The 19,501-nt window shown below is 38.9% G+C and overlaps 1 protein-coding gene and 1 pseudogene across 3 annotated transcripts in view; one reads left to right on the top strand and one right to left on the bottom strand.

The window, feature by feature from the left end:
* Positions 1-19,501, top strand: part of GRID2 (glutamate ionotropic receptor delta type subunit 2) — an 805,832-nt gene that overhangs the window by 615,985 nt on the left and 170,346 nt on the right. The window lies entirely within an intron of this gene.
* On the bottom strand, positions 231-19,036 carry LOC121070197 (annotated as a pseudogene).

The following is a 19,501-nucleotide window of genomic DNA, read 5'->3' as shown; positions in this document are numbered from 1 at the left end:
TGAGGCTGATGGATGAGGTTTGAATATTGGTGACACTCTTTTGGCAACGCTCCGTGAACTGATGTGGCATTTAGATCTGCCAGTTTTGTAGGACAAGAACTGCTGTACAAAGTCAGACTAAAAATCGACCTGACCTGTTTGTAGCAATGGCAGTAGTAAGTGCTAGAGAAAAGTACTAGAATAAACTTCATATTTCTTTCTGCATTCTGACTTTGTGCTCTGTAGATATTTCAAACAACCGTATGGGGCTTTGATTTTTGGAGCATGATATTAAAATCTATCATTACTTCATGAGAGGGAACAATATCATGCAAGATCTTGAGTGCAGATATGAGTGATTTCTTTGATGCACCATGTCTTGGTAGGAACTGATAGAATTAAACATGAGCATTGGGATTAGCCACAAACTTTGAGTTGTAGGCATATTCACTTAATACTTTGCGAGCTTCATTATGGTGTCCATAGAACTCCAACAAATTCGCACAGGATTTCACAAAGAGATCCCAGAGTCCAGGTATTTTAATGATCTCCTTTAAATTCACTGCTGCCTTCCGAAAGCAACTGTGCATTTCCCGTTCAACAGACAAGTCTTCAAATCCACCCTTCTCATACTCTAAGAGGATGTTCTTCTGCTTAGACCAGCTATAGTAGTCCAGCAGTCCCCTGTAAGCCTGAATCAGTTTCATCTCTTTATCCTGAACAGTTGTTTGTTCTCCAAACCTCCAGCTTTCTGCCAGGGACAGGTTTTGGTAGGCTTCACCTATTAGTCCATTACAAAGGAGATGAAAGGCATGCTCTAAACAAACCTTCAAGTACCTTTTTACTTCTAAAGTTTTCATCTCTGAAAGAGTTGAACTCTCTTAGGCTGCTATGTGAATGGTTGCACCGAATTTCTGTTCCTATTCTCCAAATAATCTCTGATTTACCCACGTATTCTGTAGAAGAGTCTTTCTCTAGTGACTCAGTGTAGAAAGTCAGAAACTCTGCAGCTCTTTTCCACTGCTTCTGTAGTATGGCATCCTGAATGTAATTTAAACATGCTTCCTTGCTCTTCCTGAAGCTTAATTTGTGTTCATGGGAAGATGGGGCTCAGTAGAAGTGCTGTGGCAGGCAGGACCGGTGCAGGGCTGGCGGCAGGGCACTCTCCGCCTCGGCCAAGGAGAGCTGTCCATGGCCCCACGGGGAGCGGCCGGCATGGCGGCCATTACTGGGGGCCTAGCGGCGGCACGGCCACTACAACTGTCGCTGCCTGAGGGTGGCCACCATTTTGACCCTGGCGGGGAGCGGGGCCGCCTGGACACTTTCCTGTGTGACACGATTTAGGTATTCCTGCTCCGGCAGGGGGACTGGACTAGATGATCTTTCAAGGTCCCTTCCAATCCCTAACATTCTGTGATTCTGTGGGCTGGCAGACACTTATTTACTCCACCTGTTTTATTGTTGGTAAATGACATTACATGTAGTCAGGTGACATTAAGAGTATGAAAAAGATTTTTTTTCTGGAAGATGTTGCTTGTCTGTTTTTAACATCGTTGGCATGATATAAGTTGAACATTCTCTTGTGATACAGCACTGACTAATGAACTACTTTATTTTTAATTTTGATTTCAGCAATGACTTCTGACTTCAGATAAGTGTTATTACTGCTATGATTCTAGGTTACCATTTTCTAATCATCCCAGTCTGATCATTTTTTTGCCTCAGTCTTCACTGGCAATGGCTATAGCCACATAGCCCAAGTCCCAAATGGCAAAGGTAGTGACTGAAAGAATGAAGAACCGCCCACTGTAGGAGAATATCAGGTTCGAGACCAGCTAAGTAACCTAAAGGTGTGCAGTGTTGGGACTGGCACTGTTTAATATCTTTGTCAGTGACATAGACTCGGGATCAAGTGCTCCCTCCGCAAGTTTGCCGATGACACCAAGCTGTGTGGTGCAGTTGACATCCTGGAAGGGAAGGGATGGGATGCCATCCAGAGGGACCTTGACAGGCTTGAGAGATGGGCCTGTGAGAACCTCATGAGGTTCAACAAGGCCAAGTGCAAGGTCCTGCAACTGGCCTGGGGCAACCCCAAGCACAAATACAGGCTGGGTAGAGAATAGATTGAAAACAACCCTGCAGAGGAAGGACTTGGGGGCATTGGTGGATAAACTCAACATGAGCCACCAATGTGTGCTTGCAGCCCAGAAAGCCAACCATATCCTGGGCTGCATCAAAATAAGCATGGCCAGGCAGGCAAGGGAGGTGATTCTTGCCCTCTGCTCTGCTCTCATGAGACCCTTCTGGAGTGCTGCATTCAGCTCTGGGGCCCCCAGCACAAGAAGGACATAGACCTATTAGAGCAAATCCAGAGGAGGGCCATGAGGATGACCAAGGGGCTGGAGCACCTCTCCTATGAAGACAGGCTGAGGGAGTTGGGGTTGTTCAGCATGAAAAAGAGAAGGCTCTGGGGAGCCTTTATAGTGGTCTTCCAATACCTAAACGGGGCCTACAGGAAGGCAGGAGAGTAGTGATAGGACAAGGAGTAATGACTTAAACTAAAAGAGGGTAGATTTAGATTATATAAGGAAGAAATTCTTTACTGTCAGGGTGAGGCACTGGCACAGGTTGCCCAGAGAAGCTGTGGATGCCCCATCCCTGGAAGTGTTTGAGGCCAGTTTGGATGGGGCTTGGGGCATCCTGGTCTAGTGGAAAGCGTCCCTGCTTATGGCAGGGGAGTTGGAACTAGATGATCTTTAAGGTCCCTTCTAACCCAAACCATTCTGTGATTCTATGAAAAGTGCTTGAGTCTTTCCACACTTTCTTAAGTGCAGATTAAAAGACATCCATGGCATTTTAGTAGATAGAAGCCAAGTCTAACCACATGCTTTTATTATGTTGATAAATAATATCCACTGTTTTGGCATGGATGGAGAGATTGTGTCTAGCAGACAAGAGGAAATAAAGGAAAAAAGAAGGGATATAAAGAATGAATGAAAGATAGACCTGAAGTGGACAGAAATAATATTGGCATATTAGAAAAGAACTTGGGATAAATGAAACAAAGCAAAATCAAACAAGACTGTGTGCTTAACTAAGTTAACTAAATCACCAATTACGTCAGTGCCCCAAATACAAGGGTTTAGAGTAGTTATTAAAACAGAACAGACATTTGTAAGCTTTATTTTAAGATGAATTCTAGAAAAGTAATTGCCTAGCTTTAAGAAGTTTATGAATGTAAACTTGTATCACTTGTTTATCACACAAAAGTACCAATTGTTTTTATTAGAAACTTTATTATAAACAGATTTTTTTGGAGAAAGATTATTAGAAAACGTTACCAAAAGCATTTCACAACATGTACATTATAATCAGGATAGATTTCAGTTAGTCAACTGATAATCCTGACGTCAGTGTTTATTAGGTCAGAAGAAAATGAAAACAAAATAAATTCAAGTGTTTTAAGGAGAAGGTGAAATGAAGATGGAAATGAAATGCAGTTACTCATTTTCTGCACCTGATAATTTTCTTCTGGTAGTTTTCAGGTGAAATGATATAATTCAGTGTTGTGTCTGAGAAAACTTTTAAACATGTCTTTTCTGAAAAATATAGTATGCCTGTAGCCTGTATTATGATCTTATGACACACCTTGAGAAGGATTTAGCACCCCCGGTTTTAAAGATGCTTCAAGACTTTTCAAATCCTTAAAAGCAGAGTCTGCAGATCAAGACCATTGCTATCAACGCTGGGAATAAATCAGAGAATCTGGATTTATACCTGAAACTCCCAGGAGGGGAAGTTCTCCCAAGAAAAGCTTCATGTGACAGGCTTAAGCTCCATAATGTTTTCTACATTCAGACATAAATCCATTTATAATGAAGAGGAGAAAAGGTAACAGTAGTTTTAATATCAGATTTCCCCTATAAAATCACATTTTTATCTACATCCAGATCCAATTGCAAAAAATACCACTCCCTGAAAATCCAGGAAAGCTGATTTCTAATAGATGCCCTAGCATTTCATTTTAACTCTTAATGTTGCTCATTATTCTGAACCAGATCAAAAAGAAAGCATCATATGATGTGCATTATCCCAGAAATGTTCACAACGGTAGTCTTTATTTTAAGCCTCCAGTCCCACCACTATAAGAAGATCACTGCTACAAGTAAGGGTTGGTAGGATCAAGTCCTATTACTATTCTAGAACAGAAATTGCTCAGTCTTTGTGAAATTAACACCCATATTGACAAATTATACAGAGCTGGAAAGCTGTATCTAATTTGCATATAAACTGTCTTTACTTTTTCAAGCAAAATGAATACTTCTAGGGTCAGGCACTGTCATGCTGGAAATTGTCACAGCTCCCATCCCAATTTACATCACTGAGAATTTGCTCCACTGCCAAAAACAGAGTTAAATGAATGAAGGAACTTAACTCTTATCTGAGTTCATTTAGTAATGACATGTCCACAGTTCGTAAACTAATCCTTCAACTCCAGGATAGCCAGGGGCACTGTTGTAGACAACATTTTTAGCCCCTCCACTGCAGGATTTTCTTCAGAACTGTACAGTTAAAAGTACTTTCACTTCTCTTGACAACCTGCCTATCTGTTTTATTATTGTCATTGCTTTCCCTCAGGCTCTGCCAAGAAGTTTGCACTTGCAGCTTGATCAAATTACATGCTTTCCCTTGATGTGAACATGTAAAACACCGCTGTGCCTGGTTCAGGAAATGACAACAAATTACAGAACGTCCTTTATTTACGTCACCGATCTGAATCCAGTCCAAGCCACTAGTGACTGACTGTCATTCCTAAATAACCCATGTGAGATGGGAGAGAGTCTTAATCATTTTATTTTTATAAACAAAATATTTCTTCAACATGAACAAGAAAAGCCTAAAAATTCACATATGGTGTAGCTGAGCTTCACTGGAAAGGGAAAATATTTCCAACAGATGTTGAACTGTAAGGCAGCACTTGATTGACAGCAGCATCTTGAAATGATTGAGGAACAGAGGCTGCTCCTCCTTGTATTTTAATTCACCAAATGGGAGCTCCTAGTTCTTCTCATAGTCACCATTATGATGATAATATTAGTACTGATTAGGTATCTAAACACAACAGCAATAATCACAGTAATAATACCACATAGCAAATAGCAAAAGTAGTAATTTACATAAAAGGTACTATTACCAATTACCTCTAATAATGAGAATTTGAGGAATATCTCAACTAACCTATGCCAATAATACTCTTCTCCAGCAGCTTTTAGAAGCTCCAAAAAGAGAAATAAAACCAGCAAATCCTGGTGGCTTTTTCTGTCAAGCTTTGAAGTGAGATTCTCAAGTCTAATCATGTACATCAGCTGTGCCTTAAAATTATAGATAAGATGGAGTTTGAGATGATCTTTGAATGATTTAGTGTTCCCATATCAAAAAACAAGCAAACTTTCCTTTGGGCAAGTAAAGCCATGTTCTGCTTTACTCAGGTTTCATGTTTTTTGTTATATGTGATATCAAAATTCTTGCATTACTTCTCACTTTATGCCAGGTCATGAATTTTGTCTGTCTTTTACATATTGATCCCTGAATTTCTCTTCATCAGTATTATTATTTTTAAGGTATTGTATTATTGTTATTTGGAGGGCAGAGTTTATTTGTTATCATTCTGTTAAAATACAACTGCTGTCCAAAATTCTTGAAGATGGATGTGGTTTCACATTAAAATTAATCAACCTCATATGATTAATAATCTTTGATGATCACATAGAATTTTCCCAGGTAATTCATTATGTAAATGAAATATTTAATACTGGGTCATTATTTCTTTGAATGCGTACCATCTGGGATATCATATATGATAATTGTGCGTAATCTTGCAAAAAAGGGTATCTGAGTTTTTGCCAAAATTAGTTTTTGCCAAAATTAGAACTCTCTGGAAACTTTCAGAAATCTCTTTGGCCTCTGTAGCAATTTATGAAGTGTATTTTAAAGTACAGGTAGAATAGATGCTAACTTGTGTAGCTCACAATTTGTATGTTAAACTCATCTACATCCTATTTCAGTTTCTGTCACTGCAATATTTCTTTTGCAATTCCTGTCTGATTTACCCTTTAAAAATATTGTTGCATTATTTAATATGATGCTTAAACTAATCTCATATTACTGATAAGCTTTTGTGTTATCTGATAAAACAGCATTCAGAGTAAGAAGCATTTCATTTGTCCATGTTTGTGATATCAGATTGTTGACAAAGAAAATTAAATGTGCTGTTCTCATTAACAGCAGTGGGAACTGAATTTACAAAACAGAGATGAGAAATCTCTTGCATTAACTCTGCAGGCCAGCTCACGCCTGTTGCTAATAGAATTCCACCTGTGTTATATACCAGCTTTCAGTCTCTCTTCAAAGTAATCTGGCATTTAACTTGTGTTTTCCATAGCATCAACTGCCTGTCAGCACATAATAAACTATGCAATTTTGAGAGCCATGGGGTTGAAACGAAAATATCATAAAATAGGATGTGTGGTGTAGTATTGAGTGCTATATGAGGTGCATGTGAATAGAATTTGTGTGAGTTTTTACTTAACTCATCTTCATGGGAAATAATTTGTACTGTAGGGTAGCAAGGTCAGTCTTACTGCTGTCGAGGTACATAGGAAGCGCAGGAGTACTCAGACACTAGGGGATCAGCTCAGGACTGATTTTATTGATTAAGGGAGTTACATGAAATGTTACAAACTTCTAAAGAGGCAGAAGATCTGGATTCAAAAGTGTGCTCTGCAACATCATTCTGAACTGTTCCATTTGAAATTTAGCCCTGTATTTTTCTAACCAAATACCTTTGTCACTTATGTGTTCTTAAAATTTTATTTATTTTAAGCTGTGATAGGTACTTATAAAGCTATAGTACTGGCATCCTGAGGAGCTAAGGTAACTAATCTATCCCAGTTTAGAGAATGGGAGCTCAAACATTAAGTTGAAAGCCAATTCAAATTGTTGCAATGCCTTGATATTCCTTTGATACAAACCAAAATGATGTAATTGTTGGGAGTGGTCAACAGGGACTGCTTAGTCTGTCTTTGGCAATAAGACTGCTTTGTGTCAGACAGCATTAAGAGAAGCTTTTAAGAAAAAATAATAGTTTTCTGTTTGTGTTTTTTTATATATATATTTTATTTTGTTGTTGTTGTTTTTAATCTTGTCATTACCAACTTGAGCCAACTGAGCTGTGTTTGAATAATAGAATTGTTTAGGTTGGAAAAGACTTCTAAGATCTTGAAGTCCAACCCTTAACCTAGCACTGCCAAGTCTACTACTAAACCATGTCCCTAAGCACATCTAAATATCTTTTGCCTACTTCCAGGGTTGGTGACTCAACCACTTCCCTGGGCAGCCTGTTCCAATGCTTCCCAACCCTTTCAGTGAAGAAATTTTTCTTAATATGCAATCTAAATCTCCCCTGGTACAACCTGAGGCCATTTCCTCTTGTTCTATCACTTGTTTCTTGGGAAAAGAGATCAAGCACCACCACGCCACAGCCTCCTCTGAGGTAGTTGTAGAGAGCAATAAGGTCTCCCCTAAGCCTCCTTTCCTCTACGATAAATAACTCCAGTTTCCTCAGCTGCTCCTCATAAGACTGGTTCTCTAGGTCCTTCACCAGCTTCATTGCCCTTCTTTGGACATGCTCCAGCACCTCAATGTCCTTCCTGTAGTGAGGGGCTCAAAACAACGCAGTACTCGAGGTGCAGCCTCACCAGAGCTGAGTACAGGGAGACAATCACTTCCCTGGTCCTGCTTTCTGATATAAGCCAGGATGCTGTTGGCCTTCTTGGCCACCTGAGCATGCTGCTGGCTCATATTCAGCTGGCTATCAACCAATACCTCCAGGTCCCTTTCGACCAGGCAGCTTTCCAGTCACTCTTCCCACAGCCCGTAGCTTTGCATGGGGTTGTTGCGCCCCAGGTGCAGGACCCGGCACGTAGCCTTGTTGAACCTCATACAGTTGGCCTTGGCCCATCAATCCAGCCTATCCAGATCTCTCTGCATAGCCCTCCTACCATTGAGCAGATCAACACTCTCACCCAACTTGGTGTCATCTGCAAACTTACTGAGGGTGTACTCAATCCCCTCATCAAGATGATTGATAAAGTTATTGAAGAGAACTGACCCCAGTACTGAATCCTGAGAAACACCACTAGTGACTGGCCTCCAACTTTAAATCCATTTATCACAACTGTTAGGGCCTGGCCACCCAGCCAGTTGTTTTTACCTAGTGAAGCATACACCTGTCCAAGCATTGAGAAGACAGTTTCTTCAGAAGCATGCTGTGGGAAACAGTGTTGAAAGCCTTACTGAAGTCTAGGTGGACAACATCTACAGCCTTTCTCTCATCCAGTAAGTGCATCACCTTGTCATAGAAGCAGATTAGGTTCATCAAACAGCACCTGCCTTTCGTAAAACCATGCTGACTGGGCCTGATCGCCTGATTGTACTGCGTGTGCCGCATGATGGCACTCAAGATGATCTGCTCCATGAGCTTCCCTGGCACCTAAGTCTGACTGACAGGCCTGTATTACTCTGGGTCCTGCTTCTGTCCTTTCTTGTAAATGGGCATCACCAGTGGCTTGGTGAGCACTTCCACCAGCTCCTTCATTTACCTTTGGGTGGATCCCACCTGGCCCCATAGATTTGTGTACATCTATGTGGTGTAGCAGGTCACTAAACATTTCCTCTTGGATTATGAGGGCTTCATTCTGCTCCCTGTCCCTATCTACCAGCTTGGGGGGCTGGGTACACAGAGAACAACTGGTCTTACTAGTTATTGGTCATTAAATACCTCAGCCTTTTCCTCATCTCTTGTCACTATGTTTCCCCCCCATATCCAATACAAGATGGAGGTTCTCCTTAGTCTTTCTTTTCTTGTTTATGTATTTCTAAAAACATTTTTTATTGTCTTTAGCAGCAATAGCCAGGTTAAACTCAAGTTGGGCTTTGGGCCTTCTAATTTTCTCTCTGCAGAGCCTCATGACATCTTTGTGGTCCTCCTGAGTGGCCTGCTCCTTCTCCCAAAGGTCATAAATCCTCTTTTTCTTCCTGAGCTCTAGCCACAGCATTCTGTTCAGCCAGGCTGGTTCATCCATGCTGGCTCATCTTTCAGCACATGGGAGCAGCCTGCTGCTGTGCCTTTAGGATTTCTTTCTTGAAGAGCATCTAGCCTTCCTGGACTCCTTTGTTCTTCAGGAGACTCTGCCAACCAGTCCCCTTAGTAGGCCAAAGTCTGCCTTCCAGAAGTCCAAGGTGGTAGTTCTGCTATCCCCACTCCTTACTTTTCCAAGAAACAAAAACTCTTATTAATATGTGATCGCTGTGCCCAAGAAGGCCTCCAACCTTTGCACCAGCCACAAGTCCTTCTCTGTTCACAAGAAAAAGGTCCAGCAAGACACATTCGCCAGTAGGTTCACTCACCAGCTGTGTCAGGAAATTAAATTCTGCATAATCCAGAAACCTCCTAGATTGTTTCCTCTCTGCTGTGTTGTATTTCCAGCAGACATCTGATAAGTCCACCAGGAGAACAAGGGCTAGCAATTGTGAGACTTCTCCTGGCTGGTTATAGAACATTTTGTCTGCCTTTTCATCCTGGTTAGGCAATCTATAGCAGACTCCCACCATGACATCTGTCTCATTGGCCTTCCCCCTGATTCTTACCCATAAACACTCAACCCTGTTGTCGCCATTATTAAGCTCTAGACAATGAAAACACTCTCTAACATACAGGGCTACCACATTGCCTCTCATTCCTAGCTTATCCCTTCTGAAGAGTTTTTAGACATCCATTGCAGCACTCCAGTCATGTGAGTCATCCCACCATGTTAGAAAATCACTCGGAGTGATAAGAGCCCTGTGAAAGAATTGTTGAAATTTTGTCTATATTGTGCTATGGTTCTTGCCAGCACTGATGATGGGCAATTGAATTGCTCTTCTTACATGAACTCTGCATCAGGATAGAGTTGTGGCACTTATATTCCTCCTGGATGCATAGGTTTAAAAAGCAAGATAAAGGGAAATTCAATCATCTCATCACAGCTGTCAACATTTTACCTTTGACTATATATGTATTTTAAGTAGTTCATTATATTCCTACAGTTTCAAAAGTGGGAGTGAGAAGTGGAAAGGGAGCTGTGATTCTTTAATGTGACATTGATGATAACATTCCCTTTAAAGTTTAGGATGGGTCATAAAAAGGCAAACTATGATCAAATGAGATAATGAAGGTTTATGAAGTTACTGAATTTTCATTGAGTTAATTGGATACAGAACTGCTTGGCCAGGACCTTGTCTATCTTTTGTGTCTTTCCTTGATTTTTTTGTGCTTGATGTGGGACAGTGGGAAGCTCTTAATCACCCTAAGTTTCTCCAGCAGGGATCTCATAGGGCACTGTAGGCATTGCAAGTGAAGAATCTTCTGTGCTACAGAAGAGGCTTCACATTCATCTTAGCTATATATTAAAGACAGGTGACAGTAGCTTCATTACAGGAAAAATCCTAACTCTGCTATCAATTTCCACTTCATATGTCCAGCTTCCTTGTGCTTATGGGCTTTGCTGGATTCATATAATTGGAAGGGGGGCAAGAAACCACTGTAAACTGTATTAACTTAGATCTGTTAGCCACAAATCTTAAGAAGATAACTGATATGGCAGCAGTAAGATTTAGAAACAGATCTATGAGAACTAGCCAATTTACACATTGTGCAACCTGGCTCTGAGCCACAAAAGTATTTTTTCTCAGTGCATTCTCTATACTTGCAGATGAACTCAGACTATACAGATTCCTGCAGCTGCAATGAATTTTTCTATTCTAATGACATGCAGTATCTTTTCTGCCATCTTCTGGGTTTTGGAATATTTTTGTTGTTGTTGTTGAATGGTTTTCACTGTTGCACAGAAAGTGAATTAGAAGTATAGCAAATGCATCTGCTTGGCATAAGAACAAAAACAAATTTGAGAAGCCTGGTATTAAACCCTAGATTTTCAAATTGCAGGTCTTGTGTTGTAATAATTAGAGGTTTTACAAAAATTTTAACACAAAGAATTCAGGAGAGAGCCTTTCTTTATTCCAAGTAATCCCATCCTTTTTCTTCCCACTATGCACCAGTTATTTCCTATGGAATTTCACTCTCTGCTTATTCACTCATTTCCTGAACTCCAACAATAAACTGAAGGTTTTAATTATATGTTTTGTCTCAGAGTGCCAGGACTAAGAGTTCAAGGAATTAAAAATAATATATGGCTCCAAACATAATATTTGCAGATAATAAATTGATTCCACCCAACTTTGTAGGCTATATGGACTGCCAGAGCTGCTGGTCCTGTTGCCAGTCCCATGGCACACCCTAAGGCTGGAAGTCTGTGGGTGCAGCCTGAAGTCATTCATCATAACTCGTCTTCCCTCTTTGGCTAGGAATTCTGTGATAAATATATGTGCCAAGGATGCACCACAGAGTCCCGTCCTGTTAGATGGTCTGATAAAGTTTCAGCTGTCCAGTCCAAGAAATGGAATGCTGAAGTGATGGTCTGAGTCTCCTCCATATTCTGTTTTTGCTGAATCATGTCAATACTTAGATGCTATGAACAAATCACCAGGAAATGTAATGTGTCAATTCATTCGACAAGATAATTTATTCGCAGTGAATTTTTCAGCCAGATTCCTTGAGAATTTGAGAAGAGCAAAATAAAAGTGGGGCTGAGCATTTAAACACGAGAGGTCTGATCCAAAGATGACCGCAGTCAGTAGACTTTACTCCATTTCTTGGGTCTTTGATATGGGATCTGGCTGAAATAATTAGCTGTTTGGGATTTTTTTATTTTTTATTTTTTTTAAGATTAATGTATTAGCTAAAGAATAGCAGTTATTATTTCTTGACTTTCAGAAGTTGCTTTATCTTTTGTTCTTCTGCATTTAAGGAGAGGTGTAGTGTTGTTTTTTAAGGTAGTAATTCATGTTATATTATGCACCTAGGATTGATTTCAATGTGGGAGAGTTTGATATAGGATGAAATAGCCAGCCAGATGCCAGGAGAAATTGCAAAGCACTGAGTCAAACCTAGAAAAGACAAGTTTGTCCCATTCAAAGAGACATTTTTTCTTAGGCATTTTACATGAGAAGCCTATGCTTTACTAAGCAAAAGAAAAAAAAAATCTCTGTAAAGAAAAAATAGCTATACCTGATGCTCAAAGAATTGTTTCATCGAAGAAGAAAGAGCAGAAGCCAAATCCTTGAAACATTGTCATTGGTTGTCAGTTGTTTGGTGTTTTGTTGTTGTTTGTTTTGTTTTTGTTTTTATTTTGACTAGTTAGCAGCAAGCCATTATCTAATCTGTTAGAAACAGCTCCATGAAGTCTATGGCAAATTTCAGGTTTTCAATGCTAATAAGGCACTTTCTAAGTAGATACCATGTGGTATTAATTGAAAACAGTGTCTAAAATGACTGCCAAAACCTGGAACTCTAATGCTACTGTTATGAGCTATGAATTTAAGACTTCTCTCCTATTCTGTCAAGAAAGGGCATATCAGTAGAATTTTAAATACTGCATAATGCAAATTTTAACAACGTGCTGTAGTACCTTAGTGGTAGAACAGTTAAAATGTGAAAATAGAAAATGGACCTGTCTGCCTGTCTCAAAAATGTTTCAGATAGTGTACACAAACTTTTCACAAGCTATTTGTTTCCCTGCTGGATTGAACTTCCTGTCCCAAGTAGAGTTAAAAGTAGGTCATGAAACCTTTTTTTTTTGTTTTATAAATGTTGAGAATACATTTTTTTCTACAGTCTTCCTTTTGAAAAGAGTTAGAAAATGTTTGCCCTAGTTTAAAAAAAAAAAAGTAATAATACTTAAACCTCAATCTGAGACAAAACCTGGAACACTTCCAGCTAGAAAGTAGAAAGCAAGTAGAAAAATAGTAGGAATAGAATACAGTAGAAGTTATGCTAAAACGCTCCCTCCTGTATTATCACTTAAAAAGAGATTTATAGCATTTCCAAGGTCCAGTACTACTCAGAAATTAGAAAATGACCAATTTATTTGAATGCCAACTTTCATAATTCAAAGTTTATGTGTATGAGCTATGAGAGAGTTTATTTTAACCTGAGCAGACATCTGGCATAGAAAACTTCAGCACGTGCAGTTCAAATTGCAGTTCAAACAAATGAAAAAAGGATGGTTTCATAGCACAAATCATAAAGTGACCTTAATAACTACTGAATAAACCTCCATCTATGATACCTGTCTGCTAATACAGCAATTTATGCTATGATTCTGTATTTCAGCTGCTGTTATTTCTGAGCTATAGTTACATTTGCCCTTAAGCAAAATAGCTTGGTTTCCTTTTTAATATATTTTTTTAACCTTCTTCAAAAAACATCTGTTGTTGGTAAAATGTGGTGGATAACTAAAGGAGATGTCTACTGTAAAGCAATCTGGATTAATTGATAAACTGGGATTTGAGGGATCAGAGTTTTACAGGAAAGAGGATTATTTGGACAGGAGACACAGATAGAATTGGTTGGATGAAGGAGGGACCTAAAAATCTGAAATTTTCTTCACTCTACTTGTGGAAGTTTGCTTTCCTATTATAAAAACATCAACCATCTTGAAGCACACAGATATCCCCTGGACAGAACACCCTGCCTCAATGCCAAGAGAGCATCACCTTTGGATGGAAGGGCTGTCCGTCATTTCTTGTTTAAATTATGCCTGGCATCCCACTGTTGCCTGACTGGAAACTTGGATCATGTTCTTCCCGTCTTGCACTGATTCTTGGTTTCATTCACCATGCTGACTTTTAAGTAATGACATCTGCAAAGATTATCCTTTCTTAGGAAAGTCAGTCATCGTTTGCAGTGACACAAAAACTATTTCTTATAGACGAAACTTCTTTGGTCTCCTTTTCTCAGTGTTTCAGCACTCTAAACACAGAGTTACTTTTGCTGCAACATGTGACTGTTGTTTTTAATTGTTTCATTGGGCACCATCACCAAGCAGTCTGGTTCCATCTTCTCTGTAATCCTCCCTCCATTTGTAACTATAGTCAGCAATTAAGATTCTCCTTCATCTCCTCTCTAGAGTGAATAAACCTGAGTTTCTACTACTTACATTCTCACTATTGCAGCCCTGGCTACAAGAGTACAGACCATGTGAAAAGCCTTGCTAGAGTCAAGAAACCTGCCATCTCATCATCCACTGAGCCAGTACTTCTCATTGTAGAAAGCAATCAGGAAGATCAAGTATGTTTTAGCCAGGAAATCTCTGCCAGCTGTTCCTCAGCACCTCCCTGTCCATCATGTCTTTGGAAATACCTCCCAAAAGGATTTCCTAGATACTCCCCCAAAGAACTGAGGCTAGGTTTATCAGTGTGCTTTCTTAAGTCCTCTTTCTTGTGCTTTTTTGGAAGATGAGTGTGATGTTTGCCTTCTTCCAGTCACCATAATCTGTCAAGATCAGATAACACAGTTTTACAGTGATAACTAAATATGTCGCATGCAGTCCTGTGAATTCTTTTAGTTGTTTAAGCAGCCTCTCATTAATTTACATGTGTCACGATTGTCATTCCCCCCAGACTGTGCCACCAGGTGCAGGAGCTGGAAGGCCTGGAAGCAGACCTTGCCAGGACAGATTCAGGCTAAGAAAGTTTAGAGTTCGTGTTTGTTGTCTCTAGGTCCCCTGCCCATTGAGCAGTAAGCCTCTATTTTTCATGGCCTTCTCTTCACTACATGGGGAGTCCTACTTCCAGTCCTTCACATACCTGCATATCCTTAAATCTCCTAGATGCATGTAACTTCACCTGAGTGCCATCCAACTCCTGCCTTTCTGTAGACAGCTGTTAATGTGCTAATTATCAGATCTGCTGTGAAAAAAAAAAAAAAAAAAAAAAAAAAAAAAAACTAATCATTGTGTTTTGGTCTCGAGGTTAGCAGTCTTGGCAAGCAATCCCATCATGGCATTGAGGTTGAAGAGACAATCTTCTGGTCTCTGTCAGCCTGGCTGTTTTGTGTAAGCAGTTGGTATTTATCAAGGCCATGATTTTCGCTTCCCTTGCTGTCTTTTTGGTTTACTTTATTTTGTTTTACAACTCCTTTTTGACCTATCTCCCTCGTAAGTAATCTGTTATAACCAAGGACAGTCAGGCCCATAGGGAAAGGGTTATATCTTTTATAAGACCAAATAATACAGTTGGAGGAAAAACAAGAAAGCTTTTTGTCTCAGAGGACTTTCATTAGTTTTCTGAGCCCAGAGCTTGTTCTCTGCCCTGACTGTATCTCTTGGTCTAATAAAAGATATTACTTCTCTCTACAAGCTTAGCCTGTTTATAGAATTACACCAGCACAGCTACAGTGACACTTCTATATGAGCAGGGGGACAGAAGCAGCTCACATGATACAAAATCCTGTGTATACGTTATCTGTTCAATATAGTAAGCCTGAGCATAGATGCAATTAATGCAGAAATAGATTGGGCTGATGAAAGAATTTGTTCAAAAGAAATATGACCCTATTAGCTATCTGGAAATGGGAACAAAGTTGTCACTGTATTAAAAGTGGGAATAGAGCTGGTGGAGTGTCTTAAACCTTGTGTTAATCAGGGAAATAGCATGTAAGAAGTAACTGTAAAGAAATATTGAGGAAATGCTCTTAGCTACTGAAGTGAGATAATTGTGAATTTCATTAGCTGGGGGAGAAGGACATTGGTGAATATATTACTAGGTAGTCTGTTTTGGGTTTATTTGGGTGCCAGGGACTTGGACTTAGCACTGCTTGTTTGCCTAAGGACTTAGTCAGTTTTGATTGTTCAAGAACTTTAAATATTTTAAAAGCTCAGAATGACATTTACTGAGAGTAGGACCATCATGTACTGTGTAATGCTTACACAGTGTTACTATTAATACTTCCTTTAGGAATTATGTAGACTGTATTTTCTCAGTTTCTAAAATGGATAAGTATTGAATTGATAATTGCAGATGTTCATGCCAGAAACGTGATAGCCCAGTCATGAGACAAAGATGTTCTGTAAGTACAATGTGTCCAGACAAATAAATCAGTGAAGTTTTCTGGTTATTGAATGCTCTGGAGAAACTGCTTGTAATCTCTGTAACAGCAGCTATTAGAGGATATTATTTCATGAATAAATTTGTATATGAAAAATAGATGAATTATTCACTTAGGTTTAGTGCATCTTGTGTAGAAGCATTTTACCTTTCCAGTAGCAGTACAAATTCTCATTTAATGAGTGTTTTAATGCAATGAAAAGATTGCTGAGCATAAACCCCAGGTGTTGTGCTAAAAATGGAGACATATTCAAGACCTATTCTAGGAAGAAATATAGTTGTGTTTGCAGGTGTAGAGATAGGGTTGGATCCCCAGGTAGACTAATGAGGCTTGTTTTCATTAAAACACTCCCAAGTTACATCAACCAAGAATCTAGCCGTGAGTGTCTTATGTTCAGCTTCACATTTGCAAAATGTGATTGTATTTTGGGAATGCAATGAAGTGCAGGTAAAATGAATAATATATAACTAGTGTCAACACAGTTAATGAAAGTATCTAGAGTAAAGTGTTTAAATCAGAACTAATACTGATGGCCTAATAGCCTTCATCTGTTCTTTAGACAATGAATAGATGCCACACCAAATAGGCTCGTTTGACTTCTTTTTTTGCTTCAGGCTGAAGTAGTGGGATTACAGCATATTACCAAGGATAGTAAAGATGGAAATTAGTTTGACAGTGAAATTTTAAAATACTGTAATGCTAAGAAAAAAATTATTATTAATAGTAATAATAATAAAGTAGCGAAAGCTTGTGCTGTGGTATCAAACAATAGTAATAATTTCTTCTTTCTACATTTATCAAAACCAGTAACATTCTCTTTGAAACAATTATAACAGAGGTGAACACTCAGACAAGCGTAGTCCAGACAGACAAGAGCCATCTTTCAAGCAAGCACTCTTTGCCCTGAAAATATTTGTACCTTCTTTAGTGAGGCTGTTAACCCAAGGGCCTACAGACTGGAAGATAATTAGCATCCCCAGTGAAAACATTTGAGTGTGCATTGGAAGATAATGCAGTGTACCCACAGGCTGTTGCAAAACAGGCCTCCAGGATTATGTTCCTGAGCTGTATTTAGCATTTGAAGGGATAATGTTATTTTTCCTTTCCAGCTGAAGTAATTTCTCTCTTCTCTTGGGAAGGAGTTTAGCATACTCACTCACATCAGCAGAGCAAAAGGCTATTATCTGACATATTCGTGGATAGATATGCAGAGAGTTAGAGCATTCTTGAACATTGCCGACCCCTCAGGTAACTGATTATACAGGGGAAGCAGCCCCGTAGCTATCCGGCAGGTAACAAGAACAGGGGGTAGTTGAAACTTGGGGAAAAATGAGGACAAAGTGCTTAATTTTAGTTATATCTCTAATGATGATCACGATTACAGTAAAAAGCTCCATTACACAGGTTGCTCTACTAACATATAAGGTTCCTACCTTATACCACAGTTCCTACCTCTGTTTGCTTACAGTCATATCAAGTGGGTGCAGCTGAAAATGGGAAGCAGCAAGTCATCTGGGCAAATGTCATAGTTGTAATATGTTGAAGAAGATAATTTAAGCCCAATTATTGATTTGTTAATATAATTAAAAATAGGCATTTCTCCCTTCTTAAAAGTAATAGGTCTTTTCAAATGGAAAGATTTTTTTAAAAATTGATATTATCCCTTGAAATTAAATCCTAGAAACATAGTAGTGATGAGCACGGTATAGAGCTACTCATCTGGTTAACTAATCACTGGTGTATATGCCACAATATGTTTTTAGAAGGAGCTTTGCAATGTTGCAGTAACTAAAAAAAAATATCAGTTGTTTAAAGTTCTCAGGTTCTTTGCACAATTTCAGCATTTTATATGCTAAACAGAATCTATTATGGGAATACAGTCTACTAGAAAATAAAATTCTCATCTCTTTCAAGTTAGATTTTTAATGTGTTTCTGTAGTTTTAATTACTAAGATACAGTGTTAATTTATTTTTGTGGCAACTTTCAGTGTCATTAGGGCAGTGATTTTCATTTGTAATAAAAATGTATTTTACTGATTCAACTATTCTAGAGAGGGCTTATTAGAGGCCTTCATCCTTCAAGCTAATGTTTTATTATTTTCCACAAGGATTCTTTATTTAAGCCTTCAAATATTTAACTACATATCACTTGCCATTTAAATGTTTATGATATGTAGATTGTTCTGTCAAGATTATTCACTGTAATAAGAGCAAGTACTTGCATTGTATAAAGCAATGAGTGTGTAAAATTACACTGCAGGCCATTCAGGTTCTCCAGAGGAATCTACTAAAAATGTTTTGTCTTGATAGGCAAAACTCAGGTTTTTCCTATCCAAAATTCTGTAACCTTCCTGTTTGGTTCAACTGAAAGATAAAGCAGAACAAGTTTTTTTGCAAGCACTTCTCAAAGACTTCTTAGAACCTTTGTGTCTAATTACCAGATTAGCTTTTTTAGGTGTCTGAGTAAGATTAATAGTCTGCCTCAGTAATGCTATTTTAATGTTTTGGTTTGTTTTTAATTTTTCAGTAGTAAATAATAGCCATGTAGAAGTACTTGACATTTTTACAAAATTGTATCTGAACCCTTCTTTACTAGGCAATACTTTTTTCCTGCTCTCTCAGCATATGAGATTCATGCTCAGTCATTGCCTCTTTCTCTAATATAGAAGTACCCACTCCTTTATGTGAATCCACTGAACTTGCCACCAGCAGATCTAGTTAGGATCTGGCTATTAGTTTGCAAAGTACTGATTACCAGTGAATACAGTGAGTTCCAAACTTGCCTTAAATACCACGTGTTAAGTAATGCATGAAAGTGTAATGTAAATATTTTTGACAGGATTTTTACAGTTCACCACTCACCTGTGAATGCTGAACAGCATCACCATCAGTAAGAAAGACTATGCAATCAAAATTACAGTTTTTCTGATGGTCATAAGTCTCTGAGATCATTGAGGGTATCTTCAGAAGGCTGTAGGAGCACAGGTCTTACTTGGACACAACCTTTCTTCTATGTAATTATGTCCTGTGGTATGTGAAAGGAAAGAAGCTAAATACATTTTCTGTGCTGAAGGTGAGTGCTGGTAGTTAGAGAGGAAATTGCTTTTGATCCTTATCAGTTCAACATTTGGTTATCACTGTAACAGTTCTGTCAGGGACTTTAGAAAAGAAGTGAGTACAAAAATAATTTCAGTAGTGGTTTATTGATGCTGTAAAGGCCTGTGGGTTTGGAGCTGAGATCATCTGGAAAAGAAAATCTTCAAAAGGATTATCTGGACCATATAGAGGGATAGAACCCTGGTATGAGATAGACCATTAACTATTTACTGAAAGGTTTTCCAGTGCTCAGCGCTCCTGGCTCCTGCCTGATATTTAGGACTCTAGCTGAACACATCTGCTCTCATTGTGGTTGTATGT

This window comes from Cygnus olor, chromosome 4 (assembly GCF_009769625.2).
Source record: "Cygnus olor isolate bCygOlo1 chromosome 4, bCygOlo1.pri.v2, whole genome shotgun sequence".
Taxonomy (NCBI): domain Eukaryota; kingdom Metazoa; phylum Chordata; class Aves; order Anseriformes; family Anatidae; genus Cygnus; species Cygnus olor.
This window is presented reverse-complemented; position numbering and strand designations above follow the sequence as displayed.